The sequence below is a fragment of the Ischnura elegans genome, chromosome 8 (genome assembly GCF_921293095.1).
Source record: "Ischnura elegans chromosome 8, ioIscEleg1.1, whole genome shotgun sequence".
NCBI lineage: Eukaryota > Metazoa > Arthropoda > Insecta > Odonata > Coenagrionidae > Ischnura > Ischnura elegans.
In genome coordinates, this window is record NC_060253.1 from 37757981 (window position 1) to 37779821 (window position 21841).

The 21841-nt window shown below is 40.1% G+C and overlaps 1 non-coding gene across 1 annotated transcript; it reads right to left on the reverse strand.

Annotated features, from left to right (window-relative positions):
* Positions 1–19868: 19868 nt before the first annotated feature.
* On the reverse strand, positions 19869–19940 carry Trnag-ucc. The gene has a single exon. It is a non-coding gene; the product is annotated as a tRNA-Gly (tRNA).
* Positions 19941–21841: the final 1901 nt, after the last annotated feature.

The window sequence follows — 21841 nt, forward strand, 5'->3', positions numbered from 1 at the left end:
TGGAGTATTCGAGAAGCGATCTGGGAGCCTCCCTTTCCTTCCAGCACTGCCTTCTTCAATTCACTGTAAGGCCTACTCTCTTTCAATCTATCTAAAAATCCTATTCTTTTCCTTCCCCTCCCTCGTTTACCTAACATTCTACCCTCCAACACCATTTTCAGCATCCCCTCACCACTAAGCACTAACTCCATCCATACCTTCTGTCTCCTGCGTATCTCATCTAAAAGCTGCCTCTCCTCGCCAACCATATACAGCACTTCGTCGTTCCTTTTCCTCTCCGTCCATTTCACCCTCTCTATTCTTCTCCATACCCACATCTCGAATGCCTCCAATCTTCTCTCGTCTTCTTTCCTCAGTGTCCACGTTTCCGCACCGTAGAGAGCTATACTCCAAATCAAACTCTTCACCAGCCTTTTCTTTAAACTCTTACACAACGATCCTCTCAGAAGCTCCTTCCTGTTCATGAACACCTCCTTCGCTAATGCTATTCTCTTCCTGATGTCCTTACTACTGTATCCGTTTTCCTCTAACGTACTGCCTAAATAGTTGAATTGCTCAACCTGCTCAAGTTTTTCACCACCCACCTTTATCTTGAGTCTCACATTCCTCGCTCGTGATGCTTTACAAAACCGCATAACCTTAGTTTTCTTGTGATTAATCCTCATCCCATACTCCTCGCAACGTTCGTATAACGCATCCACTAGAGCCTGAAGCCCCCTCGCTGACTGGCTGATCAACGCTTGGTCATCTAAAAGATACATATATCTCAATTTTACAAACAAACCAAAGCATATAGTAGTAGGTATAAGTCTTTAGTGGCCCTTAGCCTAATTCGATTAACATCTGCGTTTTACTTTCCGTACGCCCGTAGCAATTTCTGAAGTAGGTATCGAGTAGCTTTACTCTGCTCTTTTTCATTATAGTTTTTATTAATATATTTTATTTTTTATTAGATGCTTCGAAATGTTCCTCGATGAGTTAATAACATAAAAATATCCCAGGTTAAGCAGAATCACAGGACACAAAAAGATAAAAAAACACTCACTGAACTAAATTTTCGGTGGTATACATCCACCTTCTCAGAGTAGGTAGGAGTCTCCTGGGATATTTTTATGTTTTATTTTATATTTATATATATTATTAAGTTCAAGAATTAAGTCTTTTTGCGCGCAGAATCCCATATGCTCACTGCATAATCATGGTATGGCCAGATGAGCGCGAAATAGCACCTTTATTTTACTCTTTTCATCCGAAGATCTTTTGGAAATGAGGATAGTTAGACGACTTAACGTACTTCTTCAGCTCATCACAATGACTATTGCTCTCCATTTTAACAATGGAATCTGTCCTCTTCCATTTCTTCCTCACTAACTCACGATATTTCTCCCTCCATTAAGATTTCAACCATCTCCTCCTAAAGTTACAATATCTCGGTTTCTATTCCACAATTTCTATTCTATTTCCACTATTCCACAATCAATTATATTTATATGCCGGCCTCTGTGGCGGCGGGGTAACGTCCTCGCCTGCCAAACAAGAGGTCGCGGGTTCGAGTCGCGCCTGGGTAGGTTTCCTCGGTCCAGGGCATGGTTGTTCGTGTGCGTTTACTTGTTACATTTGTCGAATACCCCGGTATAAAATGGCCAATAAGAGCTTTATCCGGTGGTTTGAGAATAAAATGAAATAAAACAATATAGTTCCGCTTGATTGTCACGCCACGGCAGCGTAGAATTCCTATCTATCCCTCGACAATTGGATCGATGCATTGTAAACATCGGATAGTTTCACCTTAACTGGATTGTAAATATTGTTGTTTGCGCATGCTTCGGCGCTGGATTTGGTCGTCCGCTTCGGAATTCCCGAGCAGTACTTGTGACCTCAAGCCCTTCTTCATCCTAGTGAGTCGCCCTCTACCCTAATACAGATCAACCCTATCTTGAGTCCAGGAGATGGCCCCGTGATTCTTCGCCTTAAATGTCTCCGGCGTCGTCCGCTTCGGGGAAACGTGGGCAAAAAAGCGATGAGGGGCGATTGGAGAGAGATGTTGGTTTGTCCCCGGAAGGGTCTCCTATCCAAAGCCAGAGGCACTGTATAGGGTGAGGTTAGCCAAGCGAGCGGTCGTTTTCTATTGGTCGAGAGCTTTCTATCCCCACTGTACGCCGTGTCTCGTTGCTCGAGTGTTAGAATTGCACGGGTAAGGTGACTACTAAATAGACCCAGTCCTTCCCTCCATGATCTGGCCAGCACTACATCAACAATCAAGATCACTACCCTGCGAGCAGTTGCCTAGCAAGTGGAGGGAGTCCGGACCTCCCCCCCCACCCCCCGAAGATATAAACTTACTCTGGATCACAAAAGAAAACTGAATATTGAAAAATGCTGAATTTACAAAATATTTCTCTGAAAAATAAAGTTTATCGATTATGAAAAGCGTTTAAATTAGTTTAAAAACCTCTACTTCGTATCATTTTTTTTTCAAAAATCCCCCCCTGGTTCTGGACCCCCCGGATAAAATTCCTGGCTACACCACTACCCACGAGCAATTTATAGGATGTTTGTCAGGGGGTGATCAATCACCAACATGCAGCATGGAAGAGGACTGATACTTACACGAAAATCTAAAAATTAAACCACATTAACAATGTCTGCAAGCAATAGCCGAATTATTTGAACGATTTCTACACAGTACACAAAAAAAGTATCATAATTACCGTGGAATCGTCCCGAAAATTCACACTTCAAACACCTTAGATTCAAAAGGTAATGACACATATTCAAAATAACACAGAGAAAATAGAAAATTAACAAAAGAGGAATTTTATAAACATTCTAAATGCTAGTCTACCGCACCTATGAGCAGATTCATGACTTTGGCCCAGATTCATGAAGCTAATACCGGGTGTTTCAAAATGAATATCGGTGTTTTAACGCTTTCTAAAATTTATTATACTTAATTTACAAGGATATATGATGCATGAGGTGAAAGAGCAACTGAAATAGTTTTTTTTGTTGGCAACAATGTGCATAAGAACCAAACGTTATCGTCCCCATCCGTTAGAGAGCGCTATGGCGATATGCAATAGCAAATATGGCGAATTGTAAACAGTTCTCGTTCAATGCTCGTCAGCATGAGTAGGTATTTGTCGACCGTTTTGTACTTCAAATAAGTGAATTAACTAGAGGCTAAATTTTTGATCTTGTCAGCTAAGGATATCAGCTTACACAGAGTTACAAGGATATATGATGCATGAGGTGAAAGAGCAACTGAAATAGTTTTTTTTGTTGGCAATAATGTGCATAAGAACCAAACGTTTTCGTCCCCATCCGTTAGAGAGCGCTATGGCGATATGCAATAGCAAATATGGCGAATTGTAAACAGTTGGTTTGTTGTTGCTGTTTCTTGTTACACTTTATTATTTAACCATTTGTTAAAAAACCCAATGTGAAAGGTCTCATGTTCTGTTTTTGGGTCTATTGCAAATAAATAAAAAATAAAACTTTGATGTGTTTTCCTGTTTGCAAAGACAGAATCTGTATAAAAGATACAGTGTCCGGCGTGATGCGGTGGAAATCTTTGATATTCAGCTTATTAAAACAACTTGTCTGTTTCCACACTCCGTCTGTTTTCACCGACCACGGTTTCGGCAACTTGTGCCAATGACAATGGCACAAGTTGACGAAACCATGGTCGATAAAAATAAAAGAGTGTGCAAAACAGACAAGTTGTTTTAATAAGCTGAACGGAATCTGCAGTTACTGTGCGACATGCGTTCTGTATTAAATTTGGTGGTGATCCCCTACGTCGTAATAACATCCTTTCCTACACTATCAGTTGATTTTTACGAATTAAGAAACAGAATTGAAGCAGCTGTTGGAACAATTTTCGAGAGACCCTAATCAACGTTTGGGAAGAACCTACATATTATCATTACGTGTGTCGTGTGATGAATGATGCTCACATTCAATATTTGTACGTTTATATGCAAAACTGTTTGAATTGCTATTTCATTTGATGTCATCATTGCATTATTTATAGCTCAAAGTTCAGTGTAATTAGAAAGCGTTTAAACCCCGCCATTCATTTTAAAAGTATTTCGTTGATGCAAAATAAAATTATTCGTCTATTTTTTTCTATAAACCCGCCCATTCGTGAGTAATGAGAATGGTGGCGTCCGCTCCTCGCATATGGAGTTCGTCCTTCGACGGCCTCCCTGTCCCGCCCATCCCGGGGAACGGCAGCAGAAACAAGCGACTCCCAAATTTGGACATAACCGTCCACGGGAAAAATCCGATTCCAGAGGGTTGAAACGTGCAAAAAATTGATTGAAATGGTGAAAGATCACTTCAAGAGGGAAAAAATCTTTCCTTGATTGAATTCTTCAACTGAATCGCAAAATAAAACTCTAATATAACTGTGTGATTACTCTCCATAGATTCATCACTATTTCGGAAATCCTAACACTGATTTGACGCAGCTCTCCACTTCTCTCTTCCATCAGCTAATCATTTAATACTGACGTATTAATTCACTTTTTCATACCTAATATCCCGTCCTATATAACTCATTCGGGGTAGTATTTTGCATTCCATCTGCATCTACATACTATCCCGCAAGCCGTCTAAAAGGCGTGTGGCAGGGGGCGTTAGGACACCAGCCGTTTACACATAAAAAGGAAATGCGAAATTACAATTAGCATGAATGAAAGTCCTTTATGGTTTGAGGGAAAAACAAATTCCTACATCTATCGGTTCGGCAAAATATCTATCTCTAAAAAAGTTTTTCGCTTCTGCCCGTATGCGTCATACCATAGAGTCCCTTTGTATCTGACTCATCAAACATGCGAGAAATTTAAAAAAAGTTGATCCCCGTTATTTTCTGAATACGCCTCGTACTCCCTCTGCCAGCCACCTCGAAAATAGTAGCAAAGGAAGCCAACAACAAGACTCCTTCGCTGCTGTTGAATGGCTCTTAAAGGAATCCACGGACACAACAATACCGTAGAGGATACTCAGTCGGTATCTTCATGTGTTGACACCCAGCGCGAATTTCACTGGGTTTACTGAAGTCTCGCGTCGCTAATGAGCAATGCGATCCGGATTTCACGGAGAAGTTGGATTGTTGATAAATTAGATTTTGTAACTGAAATTACGATGGGTTCAGATATATAAAGTTGGTTAACTGAAATCTATTCTATCTTCCATATTATTTCTACTGTATAGATACCTTTTTCTCCACTTATACGAAACCAAACTCTACAAATGAGGTACTAAAATACACAGAATTTATCAGAGAACATGCGACGGCATATTTTACTTCCTAAATATTGCTATTGTTTCCTAAAATAGGTTTTCAAATAATTTAAAAAACGGTAAATATTCCTGACGTTAACGGCGCACAAACTGATACATTTGTTCATTTGCAACAATATCTCGCATTCTTTAAATAACTTTTATCAAAATGCGGCTGATTCCACATTCAAGTCTCCTGTTGATACGTAAGTATGAGTCATCATGGGCGTTTAACAGAGGATAGTGTAATTACTTCCAATGTTGTGTTTAAAGAGGTCCTCTGAACTCGATTTGTGCATGAACATTCCAATTAAATTTGTACATAAGACCCTGCCTTTTTTTTCTACATTTTAAAATTAGAAACGCACCTATCCCTCTGTGGACCTGCATTGAAAAGAGCGGGGGAAGCCCGCTGGCAGCGGGCGCAGCACGTTCGTATTTGTAATAATACAAAAATGGGACATTTTATTTTAACATGTCGAACTTCCGCTATATCACGCCTGAATCGGTTGAGTTTACGAACAATTGGACACTTTATAGCTTTTGAATGCTATTTCTTTCAATTGCAAATAGATTAATACAAAATTTGGCAACAAGTGGATAACTCTGCGTTCATCGTCCTGCTACGTAGGTACATTCTTTTGAAGCCGATTAGAATGCGTTTTGAAGCGCCAACATAAATCAGGCTTAACTCGACTTTGTTCATGAACTCCACCGATTCTGGCGTGATATAGAGGAAGTTCGACATATTAGACAGTGGCGCCGACTCCACTGGGCTTGAGGGGGCCCGAGCCCTCCAAAAAAACTCGTTATGGGGGTGAAGCAAAAATGTGTTAGCCTTTTCGATTATCCCCGGAGTGTCCAGTTATCGAGAGTCGAGTTTTCAGGTTTCTAATGTTGATGAGATGGCATGTAAAATGCTTTAAAAAACTTTAAAACTCACTCTTTAAAAAATTCCCCGGGAGAGTCCCCCGGATTGGAGCACCCCAATATTTTTTATAAGTCGGCATCCCTGATATTAGAATAAAATATCCAATTATTTATATAACCACAATTATAAATTTCAGTTAAGAATTCAATTTATGGGTAATTTATCCGTGACATTAGTATCGAAAATTTCTTTTTGAAGCCGAATGCAGCTGAAGTGGCAGCATAAATTAAGGCTATAATGACCTGGACCTGATCTCCCTCTGTGTAGTCTCCATGATGGAAACGGTGAGCGCTTGTAAATGAAGGCGTGACACGGCGTTCTTTTGTTTTTATATCTTCCGCCACTGTCAGCTGCGAGGTGTGAAAACCATAAAGTCGTGAAATTACAATACTTGCATGTTTCCGCCGAAAACGTGTTTGAGGCGGAGGGAGTCGTGAGGGCGTGGGTGCATGGGCCAGCTCCGATCCATAACCTAACGCACGGCCTTTCCACTTGACTCCATCGCGATCTCCCGACGGAAAACAGCTGAAGCACACTTTTGCGAGGGCGAATATTTCCCCTGATCCCGCGGGGATTTTGGTGAAAAGACAATTCAGTTTTAGTTAGGAAGTCACTATATGGTATGGTATTTGGAGGAGGCGACCGACAGCTGAGGTCATTTGCGCCGTGAGGGAAGGGTAGGTGAGGAAGGGTGGAGAGAAACCTGGCGTCGACATTAACCTGCTCTTAACGAAAGGCGCCAAGGGGACCGCGACTTAACGTCCCATCCGACGGACGGAGTGTTGCGCTTGAAATGTCCTCCACACAACATTCAAGCAGGGATCGGGCAGTCTCTGAAAATTCTCTGCCGCTGCCGGGATTTGAACCTGGGCCCACCGGGTGGGAAGCCAACACTCTAGCCACCACACCAAACCCGATCCCCTTAATTAGGAAGTCACTCCGACAGAAATCGCAGTTTAAAAGAACAAAATGCCCGAATCAAAAGGCGGCAGCATTTCACCTAACTATCAGATACTTAATCAGTTGCAATCGGCCATTTTTTTACGTGTCAACCAATTAGATTTGTTTTTAATTTAAAAATATGCCCGATAATTTTAAATAAGCCATCTAGCGCGTGAAAATAGTATACTGACGTTGACTAGCACCCTCTGACTGAAGGCAAGAAATCGTTCGATCAAGTAATTAATTAAACGGGACCCTCATGAAATAGACTTTAAAGCAGAGTTAGATCGCGTGCAAAGATGAGCTGCCAGGAACATGAAAAGTCGTTACGATAATCTTGTAAGTGTAACTGACCTCTTAGATAAACTCGGTTGGGAATCTCTGTCAGACCGTAGACTGAAAATATTAGATAAATTCAACACTAGTGTATTTTCTAACGAAGTTAGCCTTATCTTACGAACGCCAACATACTACAGCAGATGAGATCATATAAATAAAATAAGAAAGATAGACTGTAGAACAGACAGCTTCAGAATGCCTTATTTCCACGATCAATAAGAGATTATAACGGCAACTTTAGAACTCCTAAATAGATTAGATTACTTGTATTGTAGCCCACTAACTTATGCATGTTTCTGATTTTTTTTTCTAACAGCATGTTTGGTGTGTTCTAGCTTTATTGCTAGATAACCTTAATGAGTAATTCGCAAGTTTTGATTCTGCATGAATGTGGTAGTATAATTTGTTAGCATGCGTATCGTTTTTTGGACTGGGTGTAGTGCTTGTGGGAATCCAATTGCATGCTGCATGCTGGTGCCATACACCCTATAGGTGGATCACAGGGTCAGTGTCGCAGCGAGGGGAGTTTGGGGGATACACCCCCCTCCAGAGCTCAGAGAAACTTTTAAGTTTTATACATTTTGCTTCATTTGAGTAATATACTTATAGAAAAGTGTAAGGATTCATAAATTATCCCTCAGAAAGCCATAGAACTCACCATTTTGTACCATTAATCTTAAAACATTTCTAGGGGAGGGCCCCCGCTTATCCTGGAGGGTATACCATACACCCCAGATTTAGTTGCGCTTAAAAAACATAGCTCTCTACGGTGCGGAAACGTGGACACTGAGGGAAGAAGACGAGAGAAGATTGGAGGCATTCGTGATGTGGGTATGGAGAAGAATGGAGAGGGTGAAATGGACGGAGAGGAAAAGAAACGACGAAGTGCTGGATATGGTTGGCGAGGAGAGGCAGCTTTTAGATGAGATACGCTTTTAGATGAGATATGATTACCCCCTAGCTTTAATTCCTAGCTGCGACCCTGCGCAGGGTATTATGTAGATATAGATGAAATGTGGTGTAAGTTATTGCTCGTTAGCATGAGTATTTGTTGTCCGTTTTGTACTTCAAATAACGAAATGTTAGAACGCGTGCAAAGGAGAGCTGCCAGGTATGTGAAAGGTCGTTACGATAGTCTTGTTAGTGTAACTGACCTCTTAGATGAACTCGGAAGGGAATCTCTGTCGGACCGTAGATTGAAAAATAGACTAAACCTTTTAAATAAATTCAAGAGCAGTGTCTTTTCTGACGAAGTTAACCATATCTTGCGGACGCCAACGTACTACGGAAGATCAGATCATATAAATAAAATAAGAGAGATAGATTGCAGAACAGACAGATTCCGAATGTCATTTTTTCCACGATCAATAAGAGATCATAACGGCAGCAATAGAACTCGTAAATATATTGCATGACTTGTAGTGTAGCCTACTAACCTATGTAAAACTTAATGCATGTTTCTGAAATTCTATTCTATATTCTATTTCTAACAGCATATAGTAGTATAGTTTGTTATTATACGGGACGTTTTTTGGACGGTGTGGTGTGCATGTGGGAGTCCAAATGCATGCTGCATGCTGGTGATTGATCACCCCCTGCCAAACACCCTGGAGGTGGCTCGCAGGGTATTATGTAGATGTAGATAAGTAAATTAACTAGAAACCTAAGGAGGCTAAATTTTCGATCTAGTCAGCTAAGGATATCTGCTTGAACGCTATATGCTGTTCATGTTTCTGGATGGTCCCCGAAAGCGCACGCGTACAGAATGCTAATCAGACGAAACTTCGGACAATTTCATTTTCGAATTAATTTATGAGAGCATGTCAGGTCTTGAAAACCATACCATTTAATATTGATGAATTTAATCGCAACATCTCAATAATGGGAACATCTTTAGCATTTCCCAGGTTTGAAAAAGACAAACGAATCTAACGCTTATCTATTGGTACATATATTTTTAGTTATTATTATTATTATAGTATTCAACCGATCAAGGTAGGTTTCCATGGAGTACTAAAGTAATCTGGGAGCCTCCATTCCCATCCAGCGCTACGTTCTTCCATTCACCTTAAGGCCTGCTCCCTTTCAATCTATCTAAAAATCCCATTCTCTTCCTTCCCCTCCCTCGTTTACCAAACATTCTACCAGCTGACAACATTTTCAACATCCCCACCCCGCTAAGTACTCCCACTATCCATACCTTCAGTCTCCTCCGTATCTCATCTAAAAGCTGCCTCTCCTCGCCAACCATATCCAGCACTTCGTCGTTCCTTTTCCTCTCCGTCCATTTCACCCTCTCCATAACCACATCTCGAATGCCTCCTATCTTTTTCCGTCCCCCTTCCTGTGTGTCCCCGTCTCCGCACCGTAGAGAGCTGTTTTTTATTGGTAGGTATACGTATATTTAAAGGTCATCAATTGCATTGTTGACCATATTTCCCTTAGTGAGAACGGCACAGCTATTGCGAAGAATTGCAAAGAGAACACGATACGATTTGCAATGTTGAAGCAGATCTTCTTTAAACGCATCAGGAGTCAATGGCAGTATCGCAAGTGATGGGAATATCGCAAGAAGTAAACGTTGATTTAACTAGGTAGGGAAGGAATATGATAAGAGATTCATCGCAATTAGTAAACAATCCTAAGATTGGTTTCTACATCTATATCTACATAATACCCTGCGAGCCACCTCTAGGGTGTTTGGCAGGGGGTGACCAATCACCAGCATGCAGCATGCAAGAGGACCGCCACATGCACACCGCACGGTCATAGAAATATTACGTATGCTAGAAAAATATACATGCTTATTCATAAAAACTTGCTAATGGTTATTAATTCCTAGAGCAAATACATGCAAGGTTAGAACTATGAAAAAAACATGCAATGAGTGATCCTAGCGAGTGACGCCATTAATCCTATCATTTGAGACAACGTTGCTATCCTTAATAGTACGAGGGGAGAATGACATTTTAAATCTCTCTGTTTTGCAGTGTATTTCTTTTATTTTATTCTCATGATCACGTCTACTATAGTACGATGGTAAACGAAGGATGTGATTCACGTCGTCTGAGAAAATTTCCTCATCGAATTACTTAAGTAAGTTAAGCCTATACTTCGATCTACGCTCCGGTAAAGATTCACATCCTAATTCGTGTAACATACTGGAAACGCTGCACTTTTTGCCGTAACAGCTCATCACAAATCTGGCCGCCCTGCGCTGTACTCGATTGATTTCAGCTATTAGTCCTTCTTCGTAAGGGTCCCATACGCTAGCACCACATTCTAAGTGAGGCCTCACTAGAGTCAGGTATCTTATTTCTTTCACCTTTTTTGGGCATTTACCGAGAATTCTTTTTACAAATCCCAGTTTACGGTTAGCTTTCCCGCATACTCAACGCAGCTTTACATCCCGCTCTCCTATCCGCCAGTCTTATCATAGTGAATTTTTTCTTTTCGCTTATATCCTTTATAATCCGTCCTATGTAACTCATTCGGCGCCGTCCCTCGCCCCTCTTCCCTTCTAATTGTACTACACCTATTTTCACTATGCCTCATAATGAGGCAATCTAAGTTGTCCCGTCTTCTGTTTAAGGTTTTCAGTCGATTTCCCCTTTCTTCGACTTTTCTTAGCGTCATTTCCATGATAAAGGATTGCTTCTTTTTATTTTTTTCTAGTGAGTGATCAATATTGCCAGCAGGGTAGCATGAATACGTAAATGTATGTTATCCACAATGAATTTTCAATGGGCTGCACCCGGACCCACGATAATGGGAAGGTTTCACTCAGTTAATCTAACAATGAAAGTTAGTGGTAATACTGCAGTGGATGTGAATTCGACGTGTAAGTCAGGTCGCACTGCAGAATGGAGACCGATCAAGTCAGATTGGTCACTCGCGGGAAATAGACTGTGGCTGAGGTTCCATATGGTGAGTAGAAGGAGAATTTTGACCGCCATTTGCCGGTAAAGCAAACGACTAAGTGGTAATGTTTTGGTGAAGGACCGCGGCCAGTTTTCTTCCTGGCCAATTATGCCGCTTCTCGTGAGACGGCATCCTGTTTTTTTTCTAATAAGATTTTTATTGACAGTCAGTCGTGACAAACGCTTCTCGTATTGGCAAGCGTCATCTAGCTCGAAGATAGCATCGGAAAGTTACTTGCCACGCTAAGTTCTGGGCGTAGGTAATACGATTACGCTACGGCTTGTTGATTAAGCCTATCGCATTAGGATCCCATATACCAGCCTCGTATTCTAAATGTTGTCTCACGAGGGAAAAGTATCCCCTTTCTCTTACTTCGTCTTCGCACCTCCCGATTATTATTTCTACAAAAAGGAGCTGCTGGTAATTTGCGGAATACAGGCATAAGGTTTAGAGGATCTTTTTTCGATCCTTTTTGAAAGTCAAAAAATGTGCGGAATACTGATGCGAACGGGCTGAATCTCCAAGCAGACTTGAGGAGAAAATAAAGATCATCAGCGATACATTCGAACAAGAAAGCTTTTCACAAAACGAACGACCAACTACTGGTCATTTGCGGAATACGGACACACGGATTAGTGGACCTTTTTTCGACCCTTTTTGACGGCCGTAAAATTTGCGGAATACGGATACTACCGGTGAATCAAATGGATCGATATGACGACCTGAGACACGGGAGGTATTGCGTGGGGGGGGGGGGCGTGTCCTCCGGTGACGTCATCGAATCCTTCACATGAATGGATGGGAGTCTCGCCTACGCAAGGCCACGGAGATCAACAAGTGGCCACGAGAGCACCCCTTGCCACCCCTATCCACTCACCCCCGAGCGCCAGGGGGGTGAGGGAATGATTTTTTTGGCAGGGTTCTCAGCGCCCCCAACACGCATATTTCTCCAGTCGAGTGGAGCTCCAGTTAAGGATTGGCAAAAAAGGTAGTCAACACATAAACGACATTTAAAAATATCCTATTATCTACGTTATGTACCACGGGAACATTCTATCATTCAATACTAGCGAAAGGATTGCGTTGAACTTCAATGTTTATATAAATTCCAGATCAGTTTATTTTCCGAATAAGTTAGCCGTTTCATACGAAAGCCAACATACTAAAGTAGATAAGAATATAAAAATAAAAGAAGAGAGATAGGCTGTAGAACAGATGAATTCAGAATATATGAAAAAATCAATTTGGACACTTTGCTTTATGATAGAGGTTATGCTTGCAAAAATGTTTTTGTGTCTTCGCCCCAGGTAATACTTTCTATTAGTCGTGCCAATGTTCCGAAATACGACGTCTTTTTTATCATCGAAACGTATTCTCCCAGAACTCTGTCATAATTCACACAGAGGTTGAAGTCCGTGGAATATTTTCGCATCGTTAAAATCTAAAATCATTGATTTTTTCCTTTATAATGTGGTAATTAACTAGCACATTTTACTGAAAACCTGCCCTTAGGAGATAATATTGAACGTCCTTAAGTGAGAACATCGGACTGTTTAGGTTTCCCAAAGCGTTTTTCAAAGAGTAGGATTTCCCCAATTTGTGCAAGGCTATTAGTCTTGCTGCAAAGTAAATGATTATTTCATTCTATTTGGGCATGTTTACATGAGAATTTTTAGCGTTAACACGGAGTTTGGTTCAAATAAATAAAGGGGGAACGACATAAAATTGGATCGAACTTGTCAATTAACCCTCACACATAATTTTAAATGTGGTTGCAAATTCTAATGTAAAGGCAATTCAAGTGGTAAAACTTATAATATTGCATAATTGATCGAAGTGGGCGTAACTTGGTGGAAATCCATAATCACAGGAATAGAAGGATCAACAACTTAGCTATTTCCACATAGTAATTTATTGACACCGACCATGGTTTCGTTACAGAGTAGCATTATCACGGTATCATTATCACCAGCTAAGTTGTTGATCCTTCTATTCCACCTTATAGTATTGCATTTGGCTTTGAAGGCACCTTGATTTATATGGCTGGATCTTATAGGAATGCCTTAAATCGAATGAATGTGGTAATAAAAAAATAATTTGTTACTTCAAAACACACCTATGAATTAAGTTTCAGCAGAGAATCTATAAATACAACTTTCATGTGTTTCCCTAAATACAAATAAATATCATAGCACGTAATACTCGCAACCAAGTGGCGTAAATATATGGGGTGATATGGGGATAGATTTCTCCCCAAAGCCTCATAGAAAAATAATAAAAAAATTAAAACTATTGTCTAGTTTTGACTTATAATAACAGCATCTGCTTAAATTTTAAGTGTCAGAATGATATAAAATGTATTTCCAGGCTTGTCATTTTTCAACAATTTTTCGGCACCCCCGTTGCCTAGGGGGGAGTCTCTTTTATCCCCTCCCAAAGCATTTACCTAGTCACGCCCCTGCTCGCAACTATATCTTTGGAACCTGTTGAATATTTGGTTTGCCACTTATCTGGACACTAACATCTAACCGCTTTCATCATTTTACCCGGATTATTTCCTTTAGTATACGGATATAAAATAATGCTTACTTTTATATTTGCTTTTATCTCTCAATTGCATATTATTACCCTTCTTTTTCCAAAGTTCGCCTCATATCGTTTTTGATGCATGCTTTTGTTTCTCTTTGTCGAAGAGCCTGAAAAAGCGAGCCTATCCCTTCGCCATTGTTCTGGGTCAAGACAAATGAAGCCATCGTGACGTCAGGTAAGTTGTCTTTTTTTTTTGTTCCGTTTTTTCCCCCATACAAGCACTATTTTTCTTCGCCATAGGAATTTTTTCATATAATGAATCTCTCTTGATTCACAACCATTTATTTTGTCTCGTAAGGTAATCAAAATTTACAAAAATAAGAAACATAGACATGAAAATCATAAATTTGTTTTATGTCTATCGACAGTTGATTTCCTTGGGGATTCATTTGGATTGCTGAAGTTTTATTTGCGCAAAATTGGTATCGTTCCCATCCCCTCCCCCTTTCTTCGCAATTGCAAATAATAAAATGCGAAATTTTGGGGCTTGGTAAAATTATGCTCTCGATATAGTGGGTCGTATTTTTTCCTTGAAGGAAATACTAAGTTTTCCATCTGAGGAATAGAAACATAAGGCCTTGTGGCGACTTCATCTAAACGTCTTTTAATATGGGTCAGTGCTTAAAGCAAGATAAAGTCATACAGCTTATTTACGAAGTTTCCTTACCTTCCCACGGTTGCGGATGCAATATCTTTGTGTTTGTTTGGTTTTTTTCTTTGAGTATAGTATTTATAACCGGTCAAGGCTCGCTGCATTCCCATATTCAGGTGACTCCAGTTTCCTCTTAATTCCAGATGCATTCTTTCTGAAATTGAACTACCTCACCTCCAGACGTTTTTCACCCTTTTCCCAAGAAAGAAAAAGCGAACAGCCGTTTTAGGTCGGTGAGGAAGGGGATAATGACGATCTTTTTGGCGCCTCGAAGGTCGCAATTGCACCGTCTTCTTTTATTTTTCAGTGCACCAATTTCTTTTTATCCGTCCTCATCCGCAGACTGTGCGACCAGTTATTCCCTTTGCAATTTATTCAAATTAAGAGTTTTCCCACCCCATCGGGCACATCCCATTTCCTTGCGTTTCTGAAAAAGGGACAAAAGAAGCGATGAGGGTAAAAGGTATACTCGCTGCAGTTGTCGGAGTTGAGTTGTTCTGCCTCTTAATTGGCGGCCCGACCGCCCCTTTCATTTTGAAATCGTTTTAAACCCGTGTACGAAGCGGTCACTTAATTTTTCACCTCCGTTTCGACTTCGCGGAAATTTTATGGGGCGGGTAATTGAGTTTCGCAATCGCTTCGCCGACTCGCTCTCCCCCTCAGGAGCTTATGGAGTGAAACGCGAATTTCGGACGCCAATTTTTTTTTTTGAAGCCAGGAATGCACCTTTGTATCGTAGGAGGGACGAAAAGAAAATAGGTCGTCGGTTCATTCTTTGCGGCCTTCTTTATTGTTCGGCTCCGGTTTTTCACTAGGTCAGGTTTCATTCGGGTTAGACCTGGGCGCCGACGACAACCAGTGGCGCAGCGAGGGGGGTGGGTTTGGGGGATAAACCCCCCCCCCAGAGCTCAGAGAAACTTTTAAGTTTAATCCATTTTACTTATTAAGATTAATATTACTTATAGAATAATGTAAGGATTATAAAAATATTCCTCAGAAGACCGTAAGATTCAACATTTATCTTAATTTTTTTCTCGGGGAGGGCCCCGCAACTTCCGCTTCCCCTGGCGGGTATGCCATACCGCCTAACTCCCCAGTATCAGACCGTTTTCCAATCACGTAGTATGCACTTATTCCCTTGTTCCCTTTCTTTCTTACACCGTGCTCCCTTACTAATGCTCCACTGGCGCCATAAAGTGTGAACGGAAATAATGCGAACTATTGACAGTAACGAAATGTGACGCACGGGGTAGTGTTAGGACATTTAGTGGTTGATTTGAGAATCAATTTCACTTTTATGCTTATACTAGCTGACCCGGCGAACTTCGTACCGCCTAACAATCAATGAACTTACAGTTTACTTACACCATTTATAAATCAAGAGTGGCTGCATCGTTTTTAATCATGTTTAATTTATTATAATAAAATAAGGATACAAATTCAATAAAACTACGTAAATGAGAACCAAAATTGCTTGTCAGAAAGACATTTTCTTTATCGAATCTACATAGGGTGAATCGGAGCACGTTTACGCGGATTTTTTTCAACAAATTTTCTTACGTTTTAGCTTAAGAAATTTTGGGCATTGTGGTTTAATAAAGCAGTTCATGAAATAAAAATTATACGCATTCAGTTGTTGGCTATTTGCGTTATTAGCTGTAAAAAAATGTTTTTAGGTCCAAGTCTGTTGCATACACTTGGCCCATTCAGGGGGCAGGTTGACACGACCCCAGACCGACGCTTGACTGATGCTCAAAATCGTGCAAGAAAAGCCCCTATGAAGCAGCATTCGCATTAAATGACTTAAGGCGCGCCAGTTTTAGTATCTCTGTTTGGAAAAAATGCACTGCGTAAACGTACTGCATGCGTAAACGTACTGCATGCGTAAACGCACCACGGTGAGCCCTACACATTCGGGTTTAATGTCTTGCGTCAAGCATCTTCTGAGAAACAACAGTTTTTGTTTTGTTATCAGGCGCAAGATGAAGCGGATGAAGCTAAATAAATATAGCGAAGCAAAGCAGTGACGCAGCGAGGGGAGGTTTTGGGGGATAAACCCCCCCCCAAGAGCTTAGAGAATTTATTTATGAAAGATTATGTTATTAATATTAGGGGGACGGATGACTAACAAACAAAACATATTTAACTATTCACACAGCCACAAAACCCACTATTTTGAACCATTTATCTTAAAAAATGTCTGGGGGAAGTGCCCCCACACTTCCCGCTTACCTTAGCGAGTTTTCTATACCCTACAGACCCATGGTATTCGCTGCACCAAAAACCTCCTATCCTAGCTACGCACTTGAAGCGAAGGAAGAAATACAGAGGATGGTTTATCGACTCGTGAACATAGCACGCTAAATTTACCATGAGAAAATCATGGGTTTTCATTAGCACATGAGCACAAACAACCCAAAAACTGAAAAAATGACCATGCGATTTTTTAATCGTTATCACGAATGCAACACGAATTGTAAATTGAATACGTTTAAGCTCAAAAGGGCATATGAGTTGAGATCATGGAATCTACGGAATGAGGACTTCCTAACCTTTGAATTTTATCTTTGAGTAAAGTTGCGTGAATCACATTCATCACCAATTTTTTTAATGACCAAACACGTTCCGTTGGACAGTTATGGTTGGTTTAGGCTTCGAAAGATCATGAGCACAGAAACTACATTTTTCTGTAAATCGTGCCTTGGTAAGCCAGGTACGTCCAAGGACTTAAAATATTCAGATAGATAGTTGGTGATTTCGTCTTCGTTTGTTACACATTTAAAAGATTCGAATCCATGCAGAGTACGAACTATTTGAATTTACCTCGTTTTAGTCATCCACATCTTCGTTCTTGCTCGCTAAATCAACCATCTTTGATTCTTTTGGTGATCAATCATATTCTGGAACTCTTTGTTGATGAGCTCACTGAAACTTATTTGCAATCATTCCAAGGAAATGAGTTAAAACTACTCGATTCCTCGACAGGAACACAGACATTACCGTTTGTCAACAATTGCTTGGAGATTTGTTTACAAACACGGTAGTGAAGTGTCAACTCGATCTGGGCCACGGCTGGGCTTACAATCAGCTCGAATTAAATTTTTTAAATGTAATTTCAATTTAATTAATATTTTGAATATATTTAGTAATTAAAATGTTATATTAAACACCTACATTTCTTAGATAACAGTGAGTGCTTGTAATTTAATATGAACTTTAAATAATAGCAATAAAGCTCAAATTGATTCTACGTTTTAGTTAGAAAACGTTTGTATGTGAAAAAGAAAAGGGCTGTTTTTAGGGTTTTCCCGGCAATTATTCGATTTTTTCTCGCCGTAAGAACCATCCTTGGACTTCAACGAACATTTTAAAAAAAGAATTGGCCAAATTGGTCCAGGCGTTGTTGAGTTATGCGCTTACCAACACATTTTGCGATTCATTTTTATATATAAGATTATTGCATGTGAAGAGCAAGAATTCACAATGCCGATATAATAGCACGTAAAAGAGCTCACATAATATACACAAAATTACTTAAAACTTCAGTTCAAGATTTCTGAGTTTTCCATTGCCGCCATTTTCACGTCCACTTCCCATGAGGGAGCATCCACGTTCCCTTGTTCACTTACTCATCGTTCCCTTGCGCCCTCGCCAATTGGATCTACCTTTGCTGTCGTCACATCCGTAAGTTGACGATCGAAAAGTGCACGAAGGGTGAATAATTGCGAATTAGAAAACGGTTTTAGTTGCGCCTAAAACCCCCCTAGCCTTAATTCCTATCTGCGCCCCTGACGACAGCAACTGGTCCACGCCAACACAACGTAAAAGGGCTCGTTCCGGAATTCACTGGCAATACTGACACTGCTGCCAAACCGTTCCGAAATAAATAGCAATTGAAACAAAGAGACAGAAACATAAATACAGGACGATGACACAGTGTAGCGTGAAGATGGAATGAAGGCCGAAAATACATGGAAAATTTTCACCTGAACCGGGAATCGAACCTCGGACCTTCTGCTTTCCGGGCAGATGCTTAGCAGCGGAAAGCAGAAGCTCCGTGGTTCGATTCTCGGTTCAGGTGAAATTTTTACATGTGTTTTCGGCCTTCATTAAATCTCCACGGCACACTGTGTCGTCGTCCTGTATTTATATTTCTGTCTCGTAGTTTCAATTTCTATTCGTTATTATGTTTGTATATTCGCCCGTGGCGACTTCTGTGAATGTGAATTTGAAATACATATTATATATGGCGTTAAACAAGGTTCATTTGTGGAGCCAAGAATGGGGGCTCGAACTAAATCTGAGCAAATACTTGTCGGTATATTTCTTGCGGAGATTGTCCAAATATAAACAGGTTTATCCCGTGGATGGTATTAACATAAAGGCACATACGAAGTGAAGTAGCTAGGAGTTACGATAACCTCGAACCTGTCCTGGGGAACACATATAAAGGACTGTTTACTCGGTACATTAACATGTAGGGGTTAATATCTAAATGTATGAACGCGAGAATAAACGCCAAAATGCACCGTGTTAACACCCAAATTGCGCGAATGCATGCACAGAAAATAGAACCTGTTCTAATTTGGTTCATGCATTCGTACGTACATGTTCCGTTCGGGTCCACAAATATCATTCATGCAAACAGACATTAACTCGTGCGTGTTAATGTATCGTGTAAACATGCCTTAAGGAATATTTGCGGCATAGCCCTGAAGAAATTAGGATTCGTCAAGCGTATTGTGGGAAGACTTTCGGGTGATAAAGTAAAAGATAGGTGATATTTTACACTCGTCCGACCGCACCTTGAACATGCAGCGCGCTAGGCTTAGATAGCTTGAACAATTGATAATAGATATATTTGGAGCTACACGGAGTATATCATCTTGAAACGCCGCTATATTTCCAGGTCCGAAAGAAGCGATAAATTAAGAGCGATATTTTGCCGAACGGATAGATATAGGAATTCGTTTTTCCCCCGAACAATAAAGGACAAAAATAAATAATAGTCTTAATTTTGTTGGAGCATTTGCGTTTTATGTGTAAACGGCTAGTGTCCAAGTGTCCAACGGCCTTGAGGATGAGAGATGGAACGAAAAAGTTAATGCCGTGGAAATTATAAAGTCTTCAATGTAAAATTAAAAAATAAACGCACGCTTAAATTATTTTCTCACATCTTTGTCAATTATGAGAATGTAAAAAAAGTGCGTCGGCCGGGAATCGAACCCGGATCAACTGCTTGGAAGGCAACTATGCTGACCATTACACCACCGACGCCGGCGAGGACGGAAGAGAAATTTAGCATTCCAATTCCTCTGCGCCACTTGCCTACCATTGGTTTAAGACTAGACGAATGATTTTTTGGATAATCGATACCATTGTCTTCTCAGTACAGCTTTCGGACCATTTCATCCATCCTCTGGATATCTTCTTCTCTACGAAAAGAAATATGAAAACACGAAATTTCGCCGTTTTCACCAATATTGAATATGTTTTTAATTAAATGTACAAACTAGTTATTAGAACCATAGATACAACTTTTATGCTGAATGCGATCGTGTTTTCCGGGCTTCTTCCACGTTCCTTGAGCAGGATTTTTGTGGTGAAGATTTATCGGATATTGAAATAAATACTTAAAAATTTTACGCGATTATAAAATTTATTCCGAATTAAGTTTTCAAGATGGTATAGTAACATCGAAACCTAGGTACTATATATGAATGTAACATGCGCTGTCAATCTAGATTATCGACCCCAGACTTAAAGATTTTGAAAGGTCAAGAGTTTATAAAATCCATATTTCGCTTCATGAATAACTTATTATGAGGTGTCAAAATTTGATAAAATGATAATTCGCTTCAAGAATTACATATTTTGAAAGGTCCAATGTTGATTAAATACATTTTTCGCTTCAAGCATAGAAGGATATGCATTTAAGCGATTCAAAAATTTATTGCGAATTGGGAGACTTATCAGGCAATTTCAATTTAAATAATGTGCAATAAGTTTTCAACCCTAGGACTCTAATGGGAATGAGGGGAGTGTTGAAGCTGCGTTAATAAATGCGTTTCTTGCTAGGATTTGGATATATGGTGCCGCGAAACAAAAAGAAAGTAATGTGAGTGTAGTGATGTTTTTGTAGCACCTTGTTTTATTCAGTCCAAGTGTGATTTTTTTCTAAATTGACGAGTTTCCAAAAAATAATTATTTTCAGGCTTTTTTAATCGCATTGTAACAATCTTATGAGACATATATTTGCGTCATACATGGCACCCTGCAGATGCATCCATGAACCCGTGTTAGACACCTCAACAATATTTCGAAGGGCATGCAATATTACCAAAATTTGTTCCTTTGAACCTTATATATCGTGAATAGCATTCTAAGACACGTGCAAAATTAATACAGACCCCACAAAGACTATAGGACACTCCTAAACACCACTTGTATTACTCCCATTCCGTGATATTGCGCTTGCGTGAAAATATTGAAATACCCCACAGGTATGCTGCTTTTAAAGAGAAATCAAATAAGAAATATGCTGTTTCATAAATTCATAGGAATATAGTAGGGATAATGTGGCAGAGATTTTTCAGGGGCTGCCCGATCCCCATTTGAGTGTATTTACCAATAAAATTAACGGCCTAAATTCGCTGGGACTACCAAGTGCATGTTTTATTTTTCCGTTGTTCTAAACTTGCATGACTTAACCATATGAATTACCAACGAATGGCAAGGTTTTCCTTTGCGTGAATGATGGCGTATTTTTTATTGTTCTGCGTTTTCATGGTTATAAGGAAAGAATAGTGCGGTTTGATGAATTCATAGGAAGACATTATTTGGGATAGGGTGGCAGATATTTTTCAGTGGCTGCCCGATCCCAGTTTGAATGTTGTATGGAGGACACATCAAGCGCAACACTCCGTCCGTCGGATGGGACGTCGAGCCGTGGTCCCCTTTGCCACCTTTCTTTATGAGTAGGCTAACGTCGACGCCAGATTTCTCTCAAGTCGAGCGCCCAAGGGCGCACACATTAAAAAAAATACGTAAAAACTGTTTGAGACGACAAATTCGAAAAATAAAATATATAAACTGCAAGAAATTCTTTATTCATTTAAAAAATGTTCAAAACCGGACCTTTTTAATATGAAAACCATGTATTTAAATAAATCCGAAGG